Below are 22,539 nucleotides of genomic sequence, written 5' to 3' on the forward strand. Positions count from 1 at the left end.
GAACCCTCAACCAAAATTCTTGGATCTTAACACACCACAAAAAACATAGGTTGTGTCCCCATCTTCTGATTGGTATTGCCAGCATATGGGTGTGTCTTTAAGACCAAGCCTATACAATCTAGAGGGGGTCCAATAGAATCGATGTAAAATGTTTTTTAGAATCCAAGTCCACACTCCCTCCTCCAATACCAAGTTAAAATCTTTCTCCCATAATCTCTTGAGAGAAGTTGAAGCTTCATCCCCTAGACACTGAATTAACAGGGAGTAATACACTGATGCCTCATGACCTTTTCCAAAAGCAGTAATCACCTCTCCCAGAGCATCTGCTGCTTTAGTGGGGTGTGTGCTACTCCAAAAATAGTACAGAGCAGATGGCACAGCTGTAAATACCTAAAGAACTGAGATCTGGGAATCCCAAAATGTTGAACCATATTTTCAAAAGATCTCAACACTCCACTCTCATATAGATCTCAGAGCGTATTAACCACCCTCACAATCCACTCTGACCAGCAGAAAGGGGACTTATAAATACATAATGTTGGGTTCAGCCATATGCTTGAGGCAACATTTAAATAAATGTCCAAATTAAACACTCTGGACACTTTTGTCCATACCGAGTGCAAATGTGAGATAACGGGGTGTAACTTAACTTCTCCTGTTAGTTTAATAGAAAGGCTTTGCAATGGCAAAATAGGGGCAAGAACTTCCTGTTCAATACAAAACCAGGGAGGGGCTCTCTCAGGTGGAAGTGACCAATGAGCCAAATGTCTGAGACTGAATGCATAATAATAAAACAAAATCTTGGGTAGGCCTAGCCCCCCTTTGGCAATCAGTCTATGTAACCTATTAAAATTTAATCTGGGACGTTTACCATTCCAAATAAAGGACTTTGCTGCTATCAAATTGCTTGAAATAAGACAGGGGGACATCTAAAGGGAGAGATGGTAGCAGGTAGTTGAATTTTGGAATATTATTCATTTTAATAACATTAACCTTCCCAATCATAGATAAATGTAATGAAGCCAACCTGTCCACATCGCTCGAAAACCTTTTTATTAAGGGGTCAAAATAAACTATAAATAAATCACAAAAATTTGCTGGGAATAAAATGCCCAAATACTTAATGCCCTGTTTGGGCCTCTGCAAGGCACCCGGCTGAAAAGCCATTACAGGGCAGTATGCTGTCAGAGCCAAAGCTTCGGATTTAGACCACTTGACTCTGTATCCTGAGAACTTGGAAAAGGAATTAATAATTCTGTGGAGGCAAGGCATAGATCTAGTGGGGTCAGAGACGAATAATAAAATATCATCTGCGTAAAGCAAAAGCTTATGCGCCATACCTTCCGCCACCACCCCTGGAAAATTATCCTCTTTTCTTATGCTGCTAATGGTTCCAGGGCAAGACAGAACAATAATGGGGAAAGAGGGCAACCCTGCTGGCTGCCACTATCCAGGGTAAAATAATCTGAAATTAATCCATTTGTTTGTACCGCCTCTACCGGGTGTTTATAAAGTAACTTAATCCATCCAATAGAAGTATTCCCGAACCCGTACATTTCCAAAATCTTAAAAAGATAATCCCATTCTACCATATCAAATGCCTTTTTGGCATCAAGTGAGATGGCAGCAACAGGAGTCTGATCATTCGCCACTGATCACATGATATTGATGAAACGCCTAATGTTATCAGAAGAGCTACAGCCCCCAATAAACCCCACCTGATTTATATGTGTAAGAGATGTCATAACTTAATGAGTTGACCAACATTTTTTGACAATATTTTAACGTCTAGCTGGATCAGGGAAATTGGACGGTAACTCGTAAACTCGCATGGATCTTTGTCCTTTTTAAGAATCAGACTGATCCGGGCTTGTGTCATGGTTGGTGGAAGCTTTCCATTCTTTAATGATTCCGTATAAACTTCTAACAAAAGTGGAGCCAGTTCTGTAGCATAAGATCTAAAAAATTCAGCAGCAAAGCCATCCGCCTCAGAGCCTTGCCTGTAGGCAAGGCCTTAATTACCTCACCAAGCTCCCCCAAGGTTATCTCAGAATCAAGATAATTGTTTTGCTCAGTCGTCAGTTTAGGGAGTTCTAGTGGTTCCACAAAGTTTCTAATATCTTCATCAGTAGACAAAGATGTGGAACTATAAAGATCAAGATAGAATTCTTTAAAAGCATTATTAATATCAATGGCTGAGGTGAATATTTCACCACCAGCAGATTTCACTGAGGGAATGGTAGAAAAAGATACTCTCTGCTTTATATATCTAGTCAAAAGCTTCTCTGCTTTGTCACCCGACTCAAAGTATGACTGTCTTGCCCTGAATAGCCAAAACTCCACCTTCCACAGCAAAATAGTATTATATCTGTATTTCAATCGGATCAATTCTCTGAGGCCATCAGACGACATTCGGCGCTTCAGCTCTACCTCGGCACTTTTAATATTCCCTTCCAACTCCACGAGTTCTCGTGCTTTGGATTATTTGATGAACGAGGCATACTGTATGATCGGACCCCTAAGAACCGCCTTAAGTGCCTCCCAAGCCACACCCACAGAGGATACTGAGGACCAGTTGGTCTCCATATAAACACTGATTTCAGCCTTTAACATTTGATGGAATTCAGGATTTTGCAAAAGGGATACATTAAAGCGCCAACTATATGATTTCTTTTTCTCCATATGTGGCAACACCTCTAAACACACCAGGACATGATCTGAGACTAAAATGTTTCCAATTGAGCAATCAACAACAGATGAAATAAGGGACTTAGATATATAAAAAAATCTATTCTAGAATAAATCTTATGGACTTTTTTGGTTCAAAAGTCTCCAAATACCCGTAAGACCAAGAATTTTACACATCCTATGAAGCGTCAATGTCGCTCTATGGAGCTTACACACTTTTGCTTCACTATGATCAAGGACTGAATCCATCAATAGATTAAAGTCTCCTCCCAATATTATATCATGAGGGTTGCCAGCAGTTTGCAACATCCCTTCAGGATCTATAAAAAAGCCCTGATCATCAGCGTTAGGTACGTAAATATTAGCCAAATTCAACCTTTGCCCCTGAATTTCAGCTAAAACAATAATGACTCTTCCAAATTTATCTTTAATCTGTTTGAGACATTTGAATTGTAGATGCTTACTTATCAATGTAATGACTCCCCTGCTCTTACCTGAGCCAGCACAAAAGAAAATATGTCCACCCCATATCTTCCCAAATTTTCCGCTTTGTGCAGGGAAAGATGCGTTTCTTGAAGAAACACTATATCCTATTTCTTATGCTTAAGAAAAGAAATAACCTTTCTTCTTTTTATGGGGCGCCCCAACCCATTCACATTCCACGTTGAGAGAGACAATCCACTTACATTAACATCTGACATTTTGACATATGAGAAAAAATAGATTGTGTGTCAAAAAGAAAATAATAAAGACCACATTCCACATTGGTGCAACAATCAACCCCCGAACTTTCCCCAGAACAAAACAAACAGAAAAAAGAAAAACGCATTAACCCCGCGCATGACAGCACCAACCGCCATCTATCCCTCTAAACTCAAACAGTCCAGGTACGCCTACGAGAGCCCCCGCGACAACTTTGCTGTTGGATTGCTCAAGACCAGTGCTTCTGTACAAATTTTGTGAGACAGACTTACACAGCAAAAAAGTCTATAAAACAAATTCCAGCCCATAAGTGGAATAAAAAAAATAAATAAAAAAAACCCCCCAAAACATGTAGATTCATCCACTTAACTGTCTCGAAGGTGTGTCCCTCGACAAAACAAGCACCAGCTGCTAGCAGAACCAGCATCAAAAAAATGAGCCATTCAGTTCTTCTGGCAGTCAAACTCACTCCAGTGTCCTGCAAGAAATATTCCACAAAACCAACTCCAGCCAACAGGAGGCATAAGCACCCAAAACAAGCAGTTCATCCACAAGCTGTCCCGAAGAAATGATACTACACAAAATAAACTCCAGCCGCTAGGCAGAACCAGCACAAAACAAAATGAAAAAGATACCCAGTTTCCTCGGACAGAAAGAGAATGTTCAGCGAGACAGTTCCACTAGTCGGCCACATGAAAATCACCAAATGGCTTACTCCATTGTCTTTATGAAAGACAATGCTTGCTGTGGGCATGTAAATACTTTGCGGCCATCTAATCTGAGTTTGACCGGAAACATCAGTGCAAAAGCGATCTTCCGTTGATGTAAGAGATTCTTACATTCCTTGAATTGATCACCTTTGTCTCGTCGAATTCGCAAATCTATGAACAAGAAAATGTTGTGGTTTTTCAAAGAAAGCCTTCATTTACTCCTCGACTAACACGAGATCTTTATCGGATGATTTCAGAAATTTGGCCAGAATTGATCGGAGCCTGTCTCCCTCTGCATATCTGCGAGCCGGGACTCTGTGAGCTTGCTCAATTTCCAGTTTAAGGCATGTTATGTCGAGCAGACTCGGGAAGAGCTCATCTAGGAATTTTACCATATCTGTGCCTTCCTCATGCTCAGGAATTCCAACAATTCAGACGTTGTTTAATCGATTGCGATTCTCCAAATCCTTAAATTTTTCCCAAATGCACTGTAAATCTGTCTTGGTCGCTAGCGGATTAGCAGATAATTCCCTCTCCGATGACTCCAGATAATCGATCCGTCTTTCAACATCCCGCAATCTTGTAACCAACTCAGAGAATTTTGTCTCCATGGAAGTGATTGATCGACATATTACAGCCTAATCCTCCAAGTCTGCAACAACCTTCGTCATGAATTCACGCCGGATTTCTTTCAGTTCACCGTCCGAATAGAGTCTGGGGCTTTCGGCCTGTTTATCTGGGGCGTCAGCTTGAGCACTTAAGTGTCTTTTAATGTCACCAGAGCCCGAGGATTTAAAATTTTTTGACATATTGACTTCCTAGAAGAGTTAAGAATCAGGGTGTATTGAATCTCACCAGTTTATGACACAAATGGTAATAAAACTAACAAAGTGCGCAGAGCTCATCATTCACACATCCGCTCCTCGCATGGCGTCATGTCCGAGTGTTGAAAGATAAAAACATTTTAAGAAACGCTATATCATATTTCTTAAGCTTAAGAAGAGAAATAACCTTCCTTCTTTTTATGGGGTGCCCCAACCCATTCACATTCCACGTGGAGAGAGACAATCCACTCATATTAACATTTGACATACTGTCAAAAATAAAAATTATAAAAACCACATTCCAACATTAGTGCAACAATCAAACCCCAAACGTCCCCCCAAACCAAACAAAAAGAAAAACGTGCGCATTAACCCAGTGCAAGACAGCGCCAACTGGCGTCCATCCCTCTAAACTCAAACAGTCCATGTACTTCTACGAAAGCCCCCACGACAACTTCAACCCCCATCAGATTGCTCAAGTCAGGTGTTTCTATACAAATTTTGTGAGACAGAATTATACAACAGAAGATAATCTATAAAACAAACTCCAGCCAATAGGCAAAATAAACAAAGAACATGTAGATTCATCCACATAACTGTCCCGAAGGTGTGTTGCTCCTCAAAACAAACTCCAGCCGCTAGGCGGAACCAGAAAAAACAAACAAACAAACAAAAAAGTTTCCTCGAACAGTCAAACGAATGTTCAGTGAGCCGGCCCATTTGGCTGCTACATGAGTGCAACAAATGACCTAATCACTCCAATAACTTGCAAGAAATACTCCACAAAACAAACTCCAGCCAATAGGAGGCATAAGCACAAAGAACGTGCAGATTCATTCACAACACTGTCCCGAAGGTGTGTTACTACACAAAACAAACTCCAGCTGCTAGGCAGAACCAGCACAAAAAGAAACAAAAAAGGTGCTCAGTTTCCTCGGACAGTCAAGTGAATGTCCAGTGAGTCGTCCACTTGGCTGCAACGTGAGTACCACAAAATAACTTACTCAGTCCATTGACTTTATGAAGGACATCGCTTGCTGTGGACATGTAAATGTTTTACAGCCATCCTTAGCATTTATTCTCAATTTGGCCAGGAATATCGCCAAGCCAGAACTCTGAGTTCACTCAATTTAATTATAATTCAATTAATTATAATTAATTAATTAATTATAATTTTATAATTATAATTATAATTTTCTTTATTTATCACACATTATACATTTGCACATATACAGTGAAATTCTTTTTTTTCACATAAGCAATTTTCAGCTTATGGTCTGTTATTTCGAAAATAGCCTGTCCAGGAATTTCACCATATTCTGACATTCTTTGGCCTCAAGAATTCTAACAATACGGACGTTATTCCGCTGACTACAGTTCTCCATATCCTACAACTTCTCCCAGACATGCTCCAAATCCACCTCGGTCGCTAGCGGATTAGAAGCTAATTCCCTCTCCGATGACTCCAGATAATTGATCTGTTTCTCAACATCCCCCACTCTTGTATCCACCTCAGTGAATTTCGTCTCCAAGGCAGTGATCGATCGACGTATTACAGCAAGATCCTCCAAGTCAGCAATGACCTTCCTCAGCATTGCTGACATGTTCAACAATTCTTGCCAAATTTCCCTCACTTCTTTGGCCAAATCGGCTCCCTGGCTTGTGGCCTGCTGCTCAGGGGCGTCAGCTTGAGCACGTAAGTGTCTTTTAATGTCTCCAGAGCCCGAGGATTTTTAATTCTTTGACATATTGTCTTCCTAGAACAGTTATGGAACAGGGTATATCGAATCTCAATGGTTTATGAAATAAAAAGTATTAAAACTAGCAAAGTGCGCAGAGCTTGGCGTTCACACATCTGAACATCGCATGGAGTCTCGTGGCTCGCTTAAGCCTAGGTTTGATTTTGTTGTGAAGGGTTTTTCTGGGGAAAATGTAATAAGTTGAGTGAAGAAAGTTTAAGTAAAGAAATTAATTCAGTCATACGTTTCTCTGCATCATAAAGTATTTCAAGAAGATAGAAGGAAAGAGAAGATAGTTCCATGGTGGAATGAGGAATGTACAAAAGCAGTTAAAAAGAAAAGGAAAGCTCTTAAAAAAAGTCAAGTCAATGCATAATTATCAGCACTTAATAATGTATAAACAAGCTCAAGCTGAAGTAAGAAATATAGTTAGGAAATCTAAGAGGAATTTTTGTAGTGAAATAGTGAACAACACTCAGGTCTGGAATATAAAAAAAAAAAAAAAAATAAAAAAATAAAAAAAAAGAGTGGATTTAGGAGAGAATTCGATTATCCAGTATTAAATGTGGTTGAGGAAATAGCAGTTAGCAATAAAGAGAAAGCAGAAATGCTGAGATCTGCTTTTATTAAAGTAAATAGTTCAGCTAATCTATCAAAGGAAAGTAAGGAAATAAAGAAGATATTAATAGAGTATCCAAACCTAATGGGCAAAAAAGAAGCAATGGATAATCTTCTGGATGTCCCATTTTCTATGCAAGTAGTAAAAAGAGCATTAGGAAGAATGAAGAAATCAACTCCAGGACAAGATGGCATAAGCTATGATATGTCATAACGTCTTAGTAATGAGTCAACAAAAGTGATTTTGAAGTTTTATAATAAAGTGTGGATGGAAGGGATTATCTCACAAAATTGGAAAGAAGCTTTAATAATACCCATAAAGAAGCCAGGGAAGGATCCAAATAATCCCTTAAATTATAGACCAATAGCTCTAACATCACATCATTGTAAATTAATGGAAAGGATGATTGCTGACAGACTAACATATTACTTGGAAAAAAGACATTTCTTTTCCCCATATTAGAATGGGCTTAGAAGTGGGAGGGGTACTATGGATTCAGTGGTATGTTTAGAGACTGATATAAAGAAAGTATTATTGAATAAAGAATCAGTGGTAGCAGTTTTTTTTTTTTTTTTTTTTTACATCGAAAAAGCATATGAAATGTTATGGAAGGAGGGTTTGTTAATTAAATTGGAGCAGATGGGGATAGGGGGGAGAATTTATAATTGGTTAAAATAATTTCTTGTTGAAAGAATTATTAAAGTTAAGGTAGGTGAAGATATATCTAAGACACTGCAGGTAAGGTTAAGAATGGAGCCCTACAAGGTAGCGTTATAAGTTCTTTTATTGTTTATTATAATGATAAATTATGTCTCTGCAACAGTTGACAAGAGTATAAGTAAGTCTCTATTTGCAGATGATGGGGTGCTCTGGTATCGAGGTAGGAATATACAGTATAGTTAAAAAAAAAAAATGCAAGTAGCATTAAATCAAGTAGAGAAATGGTCATATGAATGGGGAGTTATATTTTCAGTTGAGAAAACACAGACTATGGTGTTCACGAATAGGAAAGTTAACGATAATTTAAGCAAAATTTATATAGCAAAGAATTATGTAGGGTATCAACAGTGAGATATTTATGCTTATGGTTTGATTGTAAATAAGCATGAAAAAATCATATAGATAAGAAAGAAAAAAAATGTAAAGGGATATTAAATGTCATGAAATATTTAACTGGAAGAGAATGGGGGGCAGACAGAGTGGCACTGAAGACAATATATATAATGTATATCAATGATTACATCAGTGTTAGATTATGGATGTGTAGTGTGTGGTGCTGCCAATAAAACTCAGTTATTAAAATTAGACAGAATTCAATCTCAGGCTTTGAGAATCTGCTGTAGAGCATAGCAGTCTACACCTGTTTCAGCGTTACAGGTTGAAGTAGGTGAAATGCCACTATGTATAAGGCGACAACAATTGACAGCAGTATACTGGAATAATCTTAAAAGCCAGGATGAATCACACCCCACAAAAAAGTTGGGTGTATGGAAAAAGTAAGAATTGTAGATTTGGATGGGTTATTGAAGATATGGTTAATAAAATGGGCATAGCAAATTTAGAATATATTCCAAGAATAATAGTTCCATCTATACCTATCAAACTATGTATGTCCTCTCCAGACCACTCATTGTCCAGCAATTCATAGCGTGCGTTTTCCTGTGGATGCGCACTTGCAGCATAGAAAAAAAGGTGGCACTCACTGCCATTTCGTGGGGCAAATGGGTGTAGTAGATTGCACCAATGAAGTGTTTGTCAACCAAAAAAAAACCAACCTATCTATCTCTCTCTCTGTCTCTCTCTCTCTCTCTGTCTGTCTGTCCACTCACTGAGCACTTTATTAGGAACACTATAGTCATGTTGTGCATTCTGAGATGCTATTCTGCCCACTACAATTGTACAGAGTGGTTATCTGAGTTACCATAGCCTTTCTGTCAGCTCAAACCAGTCTGGCCATTCTCTGTTGACCTCTCTCATCAAGTCATTTCTGTCTCCAGAACTGCCACTCACTGGATGTTTTTTTGTTGTTAGCACCATTCTAAGTAAACTCTATAGACTGTTGTGTGTGAAAATACCAGGAGATCAGCAGAAATACTCAAACCAGCCCGTCTGTCACCAACAATCATGACACAGTCGAAATCACTGAGATCAATTTTTTCCCCATTCTGATGGTTAATCTGAAGACTCCTTACCTATATCTGTACGATTTTATGCATTGCACTGCTGCCACACGATTGGCTGATATGATAATCACATGAATAAATAGGTGTACAGGTGTTCCGAATAAAGTGCTCAGTGAGTGTGTGTATATCGTGCTATCTGTCTAGGAGGAATTTGCTGACAAATTGTGATTCCCTGTCTACCAATTACTTTGGATGATTTAAAAGAGCGCTCTCATAAAACGTGACATCATCCATAGCAACGAGATCAACTCAACCTTACTCTTACATTTAGATTTCCTTGGTAAATCTTGCTCTTAGCAGTTTTGTGAATAGGTATTAAGCAAATATTCTTAACTAGGGACTCTTTGGAGAACTCCTAGTGGTAAGATAAAAATCTTTGTGAATACAGGCCCAGATTGCCCCTCATCTTGAGTCAGTGGATTCGTATTTTATTGAAGTGGTGGGGACTCACGTTGTCAAGAAAGATCAAACATGATCAAATAGAGTAGCAACATTAAATTTAAAAAAAGAAGAAAATAAAATGCATTTTTGTTGGGTTTTTTTTTTTTCCAGTAGTGCTAAAAATGAAATTATGAATGTTCACAATATATCTTCGTTTAGATTTTCAGAAAGATAATTAAGTAACTAATATCTATGAAGCATTTCCATTTATTGAAAAAGGCATACTGTATATGCCAATGGTAAATTCATGAGCTAACTTTAATGCTGCCATTCCTTTTGCATTGTTAGATCTCCTTCTGCATATAAAAATATAAAAAAATACAATCCAATTAATAATATTAACAATTAGGGGTGTCCCGATACCATTTATTTGAGAACGAGAACGAGCACCAATACTTTATTTTTGATACTCGCTGATACAGAGTCCGATACCTGTTTTTTTGTTTTATTTTTTCTGAACTCAATATCAACAGTTTATTTAGTAGTGATATATTTCTGTCATACTTTTTTCATTTAAATTTTGCTTTTATTTTGATGGAGCTTTTATTTTGAAGTGTATCTGCATTATGACAGTAGCTTTTCAGTCCGGAAAAAGTCTGTCGCTATGTGACTCAAAGTGAATATCAAACCACAAAAGGCTGCTATGTAATTAAATAAGTGTGTACTCTGTATGTGCCTCACACTACAAAGTGAATTAGTGCTCTGCTTGCTGTCATCTGCTATAAACAGAGCGCTCGATGCCCGATGTTTTACTGCGGTAAAGAGGATCATTTTGGTTGAGTACCTATGTTTTATTCAAGTCAAAAATATTATTTAACATCACTGAATCAAACTGAATACATTAAGTAACACCAGCAAATCAAATTGTAAGGGATAAGGGGCGGTCACACTAGGCATTGAGCACGCAATGTTTTTTTTCAGACAACGCGGACCAGGATATGATGTCACACAGCTTCTGGTGTATGTAAACAATACATCACAAATAACAAATAATATTATATTCAAAGTATTCAAATATATTGTCTACTCACTTTCCTACAACAATAAAACATACAACTTTGTAAAATGTATTCTTTAAATTGAGCCAAGAGGTCAGCGTGTGACATTTCAATCTTCTATTGGTCATGTGTCCTCTTGTCATACGGATTCCCAGGTCAGAGTTCACCAAACTTGAACTTTCAATGGCAGCGTAGTACGAAATTTCTTTGCATGAGGTTTTGTTTCTGGTCTCCTGCATTTGGATCCATTTGAATGGGTGTGAATGGAGCCTGAAGTGAAGTGTGACCACCCCTTTAGAGAAGGTAGAAATAGCTCCTTAAGGGAACAATTGCCGGTTACCACTTTTTACGGTGTAGAAGCTGTCCATATGTTGATATTGTTCTGTATATATCAAAGTCAATCCAAAAATACACGGATGAGCCAAAACATTATGACAGGTTGATCATCTCTTAACAAGGCCCACATGTCAAGTTCTGGGTAGATTAGATGGTAAGCGAACAATCAGTTCTCATAGTCAACTGACAGTGGTCCGAGGAGAGACAAACCACAAACTGGCGACAGGGTGTTGGGCGCCCAAGGCTCATCGATGCACGAGGGCAACTAAGGCTATCCCGTCTGGTCCAAACTGACAGAAGGTCTACTGTGGCACAAGCCACAGAAAATGTTAATGATGTTACGGGAGGTATGTATCACAATACAGAGTGCATCGCACCCTGCTGCGTATTGGGCTGCGTAGCAGAAGACCGGTCAGAGTGCCCACGATGACCCCTGTCCACCATCGAAAGCACCTACAATGGGCACGCGAGCATCGGAACTGGACCTTGGAGCATTGGAAGAAGTTCGCCTGGTCCGATGAGTCCTCTTTTCTTTTACATCATGTGGATGGCAATGTATGTGTGTGCTGTGTACCTGGGGAATTGATGGCACCAGGATGCACTTGTGGGAAGATGACAAGCCGATGGAGGGAGTGTGATGCTCTGGGCAATGTTCTGCTGGGAAACCCTGGGTCCGGCCATTCATGTGGAATTTCAATTTGACACATGCCACCTACCTAAACATTGCTGCAGACAAGGTACACCCCTTCATGGCAATGATATTCCCTGATGGCAGTGGCCTCTTTCAGCAGGATAATGCGCAGGATAATTAAGGAACATGATGAAGAGTTCAAGGTGTTGCCCTGGCCTCCAAATTCCCCAGATCTCAATCCAACTGAGCATCTATGGGATGTGCTGGACCAACAAGTCCGATCCACAGTGGCTCCACATCGCAACTTACAGGACTTGAAGGATCTGCTGCTAATGTCTTGGTGCCAGATACCACAGGACACCTTCGGAGGGTCGGCGGACCAAAAGCATATTAGGCAGGTGGTCATAATGTTTTGGATCATCGGTGTATGTGTCCTAGATCTACACTTTACATTAGAATACCTATGATTACTAAAGTTGTCTCGTAAGTGAATTAAAGACTTGAAACAATCTGAATGTGTAAAGGACTGAGTGCACACATGTAAAAGTAATTTGTGTTTTTGAGTCAGAGTGCATGTTTTAACACACGTTTATCCAGAAGTGGCCAGTAACTGTTGTGTAATGTGAGGCAGTTTTACCTGATCACAGATGTGGAGGCTAAATATGAGTGTGATGAAACCGGTGGATGATATCTGCCATGTTTCTGCAGCCATCGTTCTTGAATATATTTAAGGAAAGCCGGATGGAGGATCATCAACTGAGAGAAACTACACTGATCTCACTGAGATGCTTAGAAAGTCTACACATAATAGGCTTGATAAAAAAAAAAAAAGCTCATGTCTTGATCAAAGACCCCATGATTTTTTTTTGTTGAGCTTTGTGGATTTTAATTCATGTCTATTAGTTTTGGCTAACATTTACTGAAAAAATTTACTTTAGGCCAATATACAGATTTAAAATGTAAAGTCTTTCAGGGAAAAAAAGGAGGGCTCTCTCAGTCAATTACATTTTTAATCAATTAATTTGCATATTTTTTGTAGTTAATCGTGATTAATGGCAGATTTTGAAAATGCTGAAATTTGACAACATGTATACTTATTTTCCTGTCAAAATGCTATTTTTCCATCTTAGGAAAGAAAGCAAAACCATATGTAACAATATATATTGCTTTATTAATATTTTTGTACAAAGCCTTCCACAGTATAAAGACAGGAATGCACTAAAATAGCACCAATTCATCTAAATTTAAACTTTTCCCAAAGTCTAATTGGGAGGTTGACTTATTGAAACAATTAGTCCCCATAGGTTGCGTATTAATTCATATTTTCATTCATTTCATATTTCTATATTCTCTATATCTCATAATTTTACATTTAAAATATTCATCTCATAACATTATGCATTTGCAACTGCTATGTAAATGCATTTATTCCTGCTCTGTGTGAATACATCTTATTGCCATTTCAGATTCAGCTTCTCTGCCACCTTTACTGGGTTAAAGGTTTGTTAAAGCAATCGTGAAGCTGCGCTCATGATTCACGTTAGTCAGGGCGGCAAAGCCAGTGTCCAGCGCTGCTTTGAACTCCACAGGAAAAAATATTGATAGTTAAGACTTGACGTGCTTCTGTGGTAATTAATATGTACCTTACATATGCTGAAAATACTTGATTTCTATCACAACTCCCATCTGGGCTTGTTTTATACATCAAATAATAGCGCTAATAGGTCCATTCTCCATCATTTTATCACTGACAGTGAAGTGCTGTTGAGGTGTGTCAGTCAGTGTAATGACTCCGGGCGGACACCTTACAAAGATTCTGCCCTCCCAACCAGTGTTTATGCTGGTTTATACTGTATTAACAGTAAATGCGTTAATCGCGATTACGAAAAATGTATGCGTTAAACTTTTAAAATAAATTGCATGTGATTAACGCATTAATTCCGACAGCACTAAAAAAAAAAAAGTAAAAAAATATTGAGTGCAACTCTCTGGTTCTGTAAGTATATATATATATATATATATATATATATATATATATATATATATATATATATATATATATACACACATACATACACACTTTTATATACTTTATATACTTTTATATTCTTAAAATTACCACACAACAATTAACTGTGGCAAACAACACAACAACAACAAAAACAGCATAAATAAAGTCAGCAAACAGTAAAAATTATCCTATAACAATAATTTATTCATGCTGCAAAGCATGCTGGGAACTCACAAATCAGCAACATTGTTCAATATGAAATTGTTCATTCAGACTCTGTTAGACTAGTTGGGACAACATTTGATGGAATATTGTTGGTCTCATCTGTTTTTACATAGATGCAAAGTAATTTACATTTTTAGTTTATGTGACTCAAAAACCCCATAAGCTAGATAAAATGCTAATTACATTTTGAAAGTGATACTGTAAATATATATCAGAATCAGCTTTATTCCCAGGTATGCCTACACATACGAGGAATTTGTCTTGGTGACAGGAGCTTCCAGTGCACAACAATACAATACAGCATCAAGACAGAGATAATAATAAGAAAAAATTATAAATCAAATAAATAGATTAAGAATAAAAATTGGATAGAAAATAAAGTATATATAGAATACACTATAAGACAAAATATACATACATATATACATATACACAGGGTTGGGGAGTAACGAAATACAAGTAATGGGAATACATATTTAAAATACAGAATATAAGTAACTGTATTCCACTACAGTTACAATTTAAATCATTGGAATTTTGAATACAGTTACATTCAAAAAGTATTTTTATTACTGAAGAGATTACTTTGCATTTTATTGTCATTTGTTTAATTTAATATTTAGTCCTTTCAGATGGAAAAATGTATACATATAAATTATGCGATCCAAAGTGCATTTGAACAGCGGTGAAACACTTTGATGTGTTACAATCATACGAGCAGACAGAGAAGTACGTTTGGAGCACAAGAAATAGAAATAAACCATGTGTAAATTGTCAGCTTTACACTAAGCTAAAATGCTATTTCTAGCCATTTTACATGCACATGTTACTGTAACGATGGGCTGGCAATGACAATGAAGACAATGACGAAGAAATGAGGAACCCAAGTGCAATTTAATCCAAACGTGAAATCCCAAACAGTAAATCCAAATGTAAATAAAACATAAACATGAACTTGACTATAACATGACTTGACATAAAACTAGACTTGGCTTGACTAGACTAAACAAAGTTACATTCACAGTACCTGACACTAGACAATGGCAAACATGTGGGCTTAAATACAAGGACAAGGGAACAGGAAATCACATGACATGACAGGAACAGGAACTAAACTTGAAAATAAAAGACATGAAAACAAGAACAAAACACATAAACCTGACAGTTACCAGGCATGATCATATTTTTTTATCAAGAAAATTCACGTTAGATCATAACTTCTTTTTTCTAGTAAAACCTTTGATATTAGGGCAAAAATCGTATTCTTGATAATAATTTTTGTATTGTTTTCCTGTAAAAATATCTAAAAATCCTTAAAACAAGATTAATTTGATTTACCTTGTTTTAGAAACAACACTGCATAAGATATTTATGTTTTCAGAGAATGCATTTTTAACGTGTATTTTGTCTTACTGTACTGGCAGAGTTTTTACAGTCAAAACAAGTGAAAAAATCTACCAGTGCTGAAGATGTAATCCAAAGTATTCAGAATACGTTACTGACCTTGAGTAATCTAATTAAATATGTTACAAACTACATTTTACAGCATGTATTCTGTAATCTGTAGTGGGATACATTTCAAAAGTAACCCTCCCAACTGTGTATAATATATACACACATATACATATACATATATACGTAGTGCAAATACAAATCTGTTATATACAGTGCAAGGAAATGTAATGGCAGAAGAGGTAGGATGTGTTGGATAGATATAAAAAGACTAAACTGTGAATTGCACATAATTATTGCTCAATGGGGCAGTTTTAACTGTTCATGAGATGCATAGCCTGAGGGAAAAAAACGTTCCTGTGCCTGACGGTTCTGGTGCTCAGAGCTCTGTAGCGTCAGCCAGAAGGCAACAGTTCAAAAAGGTAGTGGGCAGGGTGAGTGGGGTCCAGAGTGATCTTTTCCAGCCTTTTTCCTCACTCTGGAGGTTTACAGTTCTTGAAGGGATCCAAACTGTCCTCTGTAGACTTCTGATATCCGATTTCATAGCTGCACCAAACCAGACAGTTACTGAAGTGCAGAAGACAGACTCAATGACTGCTGAGTTATGTATGTTTGTCAACCAGCTGTTAATACTGCCTTGCCTTTCAAGACATACCACTCTCTTCAGCAGGTAAATTCAAATAAAGTAATTTAAATGGTGACAAATTGAAAGGTTCTCATGTTCCGAATTGTTTGTTCACTGAACAAGAAATGAATAGTTCATTCAACAAGAATTTTTGCATTTAGTGAACAAACAAATTCACATTGACTAAAAAAAGCAATGTTACTTAAGTTAAGACAGTTGTTGAGAGAACTCAAAAATCTTACTGCATCATATTTAATTTTTAAGTTTGCTCACCAATTCAGTTCAATTATCAGTTCATAAACACTTACTTGCTCTTTTCCTCACTCGATGCTATCTTATGACATCAAAACACTTTTACTACAGAGCAAAAATTAAAATACAATACATTTTAGGGTTTGCACAACATAATCAACTACATTTGCAAGATTTTTTGGGTGCAGTAAAGTTGTGCGGTAGCTTAACTGATAAAGAGATGAACTTGCAACGTGAAGGACCAGGATACGAGACCAGCAAAACTAAATGTATCATAGAAGTACACCGAGTTAACCTTAGCATTAACCTTAAAAAAAAAAAAAAAAAAACCTCATCTGTTTGGGTAAAAATGTAACTCGCTTTTAGTGCCACAAATAGGACATTACACCTCGGAACTATAATGTGTAATAAAGAACCACATAATTTCGTTCTGCAAACATTTTGCCATAGTCACGTCATTTTCATTAGATCAGGCTGTACAATTAACTGCCAGAAGCTCCTTACCTTTTCCCTGTTTGCTTTTATTTAAGGTTTTACTGGAACATATGTTCTAAAGAGAAAGAAAAAGATTTGCATTATATAAAATTATATTATATTATATTAGACATGAAAAAGATGATAAACACAGACTGGAGAAATAGAGTAAGCAAGACATTCTTAAAAGTAAAAGCAATGACAATTAAAAACATCCCCCCACTCTACAATATTTGGGTAACTACCCCCACTTTGGAATACTTTGGGTATTTCAACATTTTAATGATGGTTAACCAGTTTGTAAATTGTGTCGAAAAAAGTGCCGTCTCATGTAGGGAACATTTCAAACCTGCAGTACAATCTCTGTGAGCATCCCATGGAATTTTCAAAAATGAATGTAAGTGAAAATATGGTAGGTATAGGCTAATTAAGAAACCCACCCAGATACAGTTTAAAAATTGCTTAATCATACAGAAAAAATGGCAGTGCTAGTGCAAAAAAGAAAAAGAGAAAAGAAAAACACCAACAGATAAATGGCAAATGAATAACCTAATAATTTTTGGTTGTAATAAATGCTAATGTATGAAGGAAAAAAAGCATAGTTTTACCTTGTCGGTGTATATGGATGATGAAACCTGCAAAAAGAATAAACAAAAATACATAAAAACACAAATAAATATATAAATAATTAAATGTTCGAGGATATACGCAAAAATAACACAATATAAAAAATAAATAAATGGTTGGGGAAATGCAAATTGTTAAAGGAAATGCAAAATTGAAAGTAGATTTTTTTTTATTCCACATTTCTATATTTCTTTTCTGTATGCTGTTCTGTATTTATTTTTCCTTCAAGCAACATATTAATGAGAGGATGTCAACAGCTGTTCAAGCATCACAGTCAAACTATCGATACCAAGTGCAACAGTTTTTGGCAGGTTTGCAGTTTCACCATGGTGAAGAGAAGGTCGATGGCAGAGTCGCTCAACAAGGCAATATAGTTTGGAGAATCATAAAAGTGTGATCCTTTGCTAAACTTTTATTTATTGATTGATTGTGAAAATTTGGTAATGTCCTTAGTAATTTCATAATCAAGCGAAGCACTTTGACAGTGATTAGCCAGTGGTGTCATAAATTCCGCCTACTTATGTTTGATTGACATCCTCTCATTAGCATGTTGCATGGAGGAAAAATAAATACGGAACTACATACAGAAATAAATTAATGATTAAAGAAATATAGAATTAAAAATCAACTTTCGGGGGAGTCACGTGACGCCATGCAAGGTTCGGACCTGTGAACGGCGAGCTCTGTGCACTTTGCTAGTTTTAACACAATTACTGTCATAAACCAGTGAGATTCGATACACCCTGTTCCATAACTGTTCTAGGAAGACAATATGTCAAATAATTCAAAATCCTCGGGCTCTGGAGACATTAAAAGACACTTATGTGCTTAAGCTGACACCCCTGACAAGGCCGTGGACCAGGGAGTCGATATGGCTGGTGAAGTGAGGGAAATTTGGCATGAATTGATGAACTTGTCGGCAATGCTGTCGAAGGTCATTGATGACTTGGAGGATCTTGCTGTAATACATCGATTGATCACTGCCATGGAGATGAAATTCACTAAGGTCGTTACAAGAGTGGGGGATGTCGAGAAATGGATCGATTATCTGGAGTCATCAGAGAGGGAATTAGCTGCTAATCTGCTAGTGACCAAGGCAGATTTGGAGCACGTCTGGGAGAAGCTGGAGGATATGGAGAATCGTAGTCGGCAGAATAATGTCCGTATTGTTGGAATTCCTGAGGGAGCAGAGGGTCAGAATTCCTGGACGGGCTCTTTCCGAGTCTGCTCGACATAACAGGCCATAAGCTGGAAATCGAGTGAGCTCACAGGGTTCCAGCTCGGCGATCTGCTGAGAGAGACAGGCCTGATCAATTCTGGCCAAATTTCTGAGATCATCCGATAAAGATCTCGTGTTATGCGAGGTGAGGAGTAAAGGAAGGCTTTCTTGGAAAAACCACAGCATTTTCTTGTTCCCAGACTTTGCGAATTCGATAAGATAGAAACATGATCAATTCAAGGAATGCAAGAAACTCTTACATCAAACTCTTTTTGCACTGATGTTCCCGGCCAAATTGAGAATAGATGCTAAGGATGGCTGTAAAACATTCACATGCCCACAGCAAGCATTGTCTTTCATAAAGTCAATAGATTAAGTTATTTTGTGGTACTCACATTGCAGCCGAGTGGGCCTGACTCACTGAACATTCACTTTACTGTTCGAGGAACTAAGCGACTTTTTTGTTTCTTTTTGTGCTAGAAACTCCGCTTAGCGGCTGGAGTTTGTTTTGTGAAATAACACTCCTTCAGGACAGTGTTGTGGATGAAGCTGCATGCTCTTTGTGCTTATGGCTTCTATTGGTTGGAGTTTGTTTTGTGGAGTATTTTTTGCAAAACGCTGGAGTGATTAGGTCATTTGTTGCACTCATGTAGCAGCCAAATAGGCCTGCTCACTGAACATTTGTTTGACTGTCCGAGGAAAATGAGCAGCTTTTTATTTTTTATTTTTTATTTATTTATTTATTTTTTGTGCTGGTTCCGCCTATTGGCTAGAGTTTGTTTTATAGATTATCTTTTGTTGTGAAATTCTGCCTCACAAAATTTGTATAGAAACACCTGACTTGAGCATTCTGATGGCAAAAGTGTCGCGTAGGCATACACAGACTGTTTGAGTTTAGAGGGATGGACGCCAGTTGGCGCTGTCGTGCGTGGGGTTAATGCGCACGTTTATCTTTTTTCTGTTTGTTTGGTTCTGGGGGAAGTTCAGGGTTTGTTTGTTGCTCTAATGTTGGAATGTGGTCTTCATAATTTTGTTTTTGACACACAATCAATTTTTTTCATATGTCAAAATGTCAGATGTTAATATGAGTGGACTGTCTCTCTCCACATGGAATGTGAATGGGTTGGGGCACTCCATAAAAAGAAGGAAGTTTATTTCTTTTCTTAAGCATAAGAAATATGATATAGTGTTTCTTCAAGAAACGCATCCTTCCCCGCAGGAAGCTGAAAAATTTGGGAAGATATGGGGTGGGCATGTTTTATTTAGTGCTGGCTCAAGTAAGAGCAGGGGAGTCATTACAGTGATAAGTAAACATCTACAATTCTAATGTCTCAAACAGATTAAAGACAAATTAGGAAGATTCATTATTGTTTTAGCAGAAATTCAGGGGCAAAATCTTATTTTGGCTAATATTTACACACCTAACGTTTATGATCAGGGTTTTCTTATAGATCCTGAAGGAATGTTGCAAGCCACTGGCACTCCTCATGATATAATATTGGGAGGAGACTTTCATCTATTTATGGACTCAGTCCTTGATCATAGTGAAGCAAAAGTGTGTAAGTCCCCTAGAGCAACACTGACGGTTCACAGGATGTGTAAAAATCTTGGTCTTAGAGATATCTGGAGACTTTTGAACCCATCTGGTAGGGACTATACATTCTTTTTAATCAGTCCATAAGATTTACTCTAGAATAGATTTTCTTATATATATATATATATATAATTCCCTCATTTCATCTGTTGTTGATTGCTCAATTGGTAATTGGAAATATTTTAGTCTCAGATCACACCCTGGTGTGTTTAGAGGTGTTGCCACATACAGAGAAAAAGAAATCATATAGTTGGCGCTTTAACGTATCCCTTTTACAAAATCCTGAATTCCAACAAATGCTAAAGGCTGAAATCAATGTTTATAAGGAGACCAACTGGTCCTCAGTATCTTCTGTAGGCGTGGCTTGGGAGGCACTTAAGATGGTTCTTTGGGGCCGGATCATACAGTATGCCTCATTCACCATATTAAAAGTGCCAAAGCAGAGCTGAAGTGCCGAATATCATTTAATGGCCTCAGACAATTGACTCGATGGAAATACAGATATAACACTATTTTGTCATGGAAGGTTGAGTTTTGGCTATTCAGGGCAAGACAGTCATACTTTGAGTCAGGGGACAAAGTAGGGAAGCTTTTGGCTAGATATGTAAAACAGAGAGAGTCTTTTTCTACCATTCCCTCAGTGAATTCTGCTGGTGGTGAAATATTTACCTTGGCCATTGATATTAATAATGCTTTTAAAGAATTCTATCTTGATATCTATAGTTCCACATCTTCGTCTACTGATGAAGATATTAGAAACTTTGTGGAACCATTAGAACTTCCTAAACTGATGACTGAGCAAAAAAATTCTCTTGATTCTGAGATAACCTTGGAGGAGCTTGGCAAGGTAAATAAGGCCTTGCCTACAGGCAAGGCTCCAGGGCCAGATGGCTTTGCCGTTGAATTTTTTAGATCATATGCTACAGAACTAGCTCCACTTTTGCTAGAAGTTTATATGGAATCATTAAAGAATGGAAAGCTTCCGCCAACCATGACACAAGCCCGGATCTGTCTGATTCTTAAAAAGGAAATAGATCCAAGTGAGTGCTTACACTCTTAAGTTACTGTCCAATTTCCCTGATCCAGCTAGACATTATAATATAGTTTTTTGGTGGTGTGTTAAGATCCAAGAATTTTGGTTGAAGGTTCAGAGTTTTATGTGTGATGTATTGGGCACTCAAATTTCATTTTGCCCTAGACTCTGTATTTTAGGAGATCGGGTGGTCATCAATATAGGAGATAAACACATAAAAAATTGGGTTCTAACCAGTGTCATGTTTGACAGACAATTTTTTTTAAGGGGATAGAAGTCGGCTGGTGCGCCATCATTTCAAGAATATTGCACGGAGATGGGGAGGGTGGCGGCTTTCGAGGCTGGGGAGTTGGGATTCATTTGATGGGAAATGGGGCAGCTATTTGGAGTTTTTGGAGGGCTCTCGGGGAGGGGCAGTGGAGAGAGAAGTTTAGTTTTTATGTTTTTTTGGTGTGTGTCTATAATCATTTGTGACCACAGGGATGTTGTTAAGGGTCAGGGTGAGGTTGGGGATTGGGAGGGGTAATAGTGGGGTTAAACATTGATTCTGTATATATATGTTTTGCTTTTCATTGTTATCTATATAATCAATAAAAATTTTAATCAGAAAAAAATCAACTTTCAATTTTACATTTCCTTTAACATTTTTGCATTTCCCCAACCATTTTATGTTGTATTATTTTGCAATAATGAATACCTTTATTTATTTATTCATGTATTTAATTATTTGTATATATCCTCGCACATTTAATTATTTATATATTTATTTATGCACAAATATGTGTATTTGTTTATTTATTATTAATGCAGGTTTCGTCCTCCAGGTGTAAGCTAGATAGTTTTCTTTATTTTTGGAAAGGTTGGCTCATTTAGAATCAAACTAAATTACAAATGCGATTACTGAATTGAATACACAACTTAAAGGGCAGGAAGCAATTTTCTAAAGTTAATAAAGTTTTATTTATCGATTTGTTTCTAACATAAACTTATAGATTTGCTTTAGAAGACATTAATTGATTGACTGGAGTCGTGTGGATTAATTTTATGTTACCTAAATATGACTTTTGGTGATAAAAATCTTCATTTCAGTTCTGCTGAAGAAGGAAGGACATACACATCTGGGATGGCTTAAAGGTGAGTCAGTCATGAGAGGATT

General features: G+C 37.3%; 1 pseudogene; it reads right to left on the reverse strand.

Moving 5' to 3' along the window:
* Nucleotides 1-22,539, reverse strand: part of LOC127425735 (CMP-N-acetylneuraminate-beta-galactosamide-alpha-2,3-sialyltransferase 1-like) — a 36,758-nt pseudogene that overhangs the window by 13,090 nt on the left and 1,129 nt on the right.

This window comes from Myxocyprinus asiaticus, chromosome 34 (assembly GCF_019703515.2).
Source record: "Myxocyprinus asiaticus isolate MX2 ecotype Aquarium Trade chromosome 34, UBuf_Myxa_2, whole genome shotgun sequence".
NCBI classification, from domain to species: Eukaryota; Metazoa; Chordata; class Actinopteri; order Cypriniformes; family Catostomidae; genus Myxocyprinus; species Myxocyprinus asiaticus.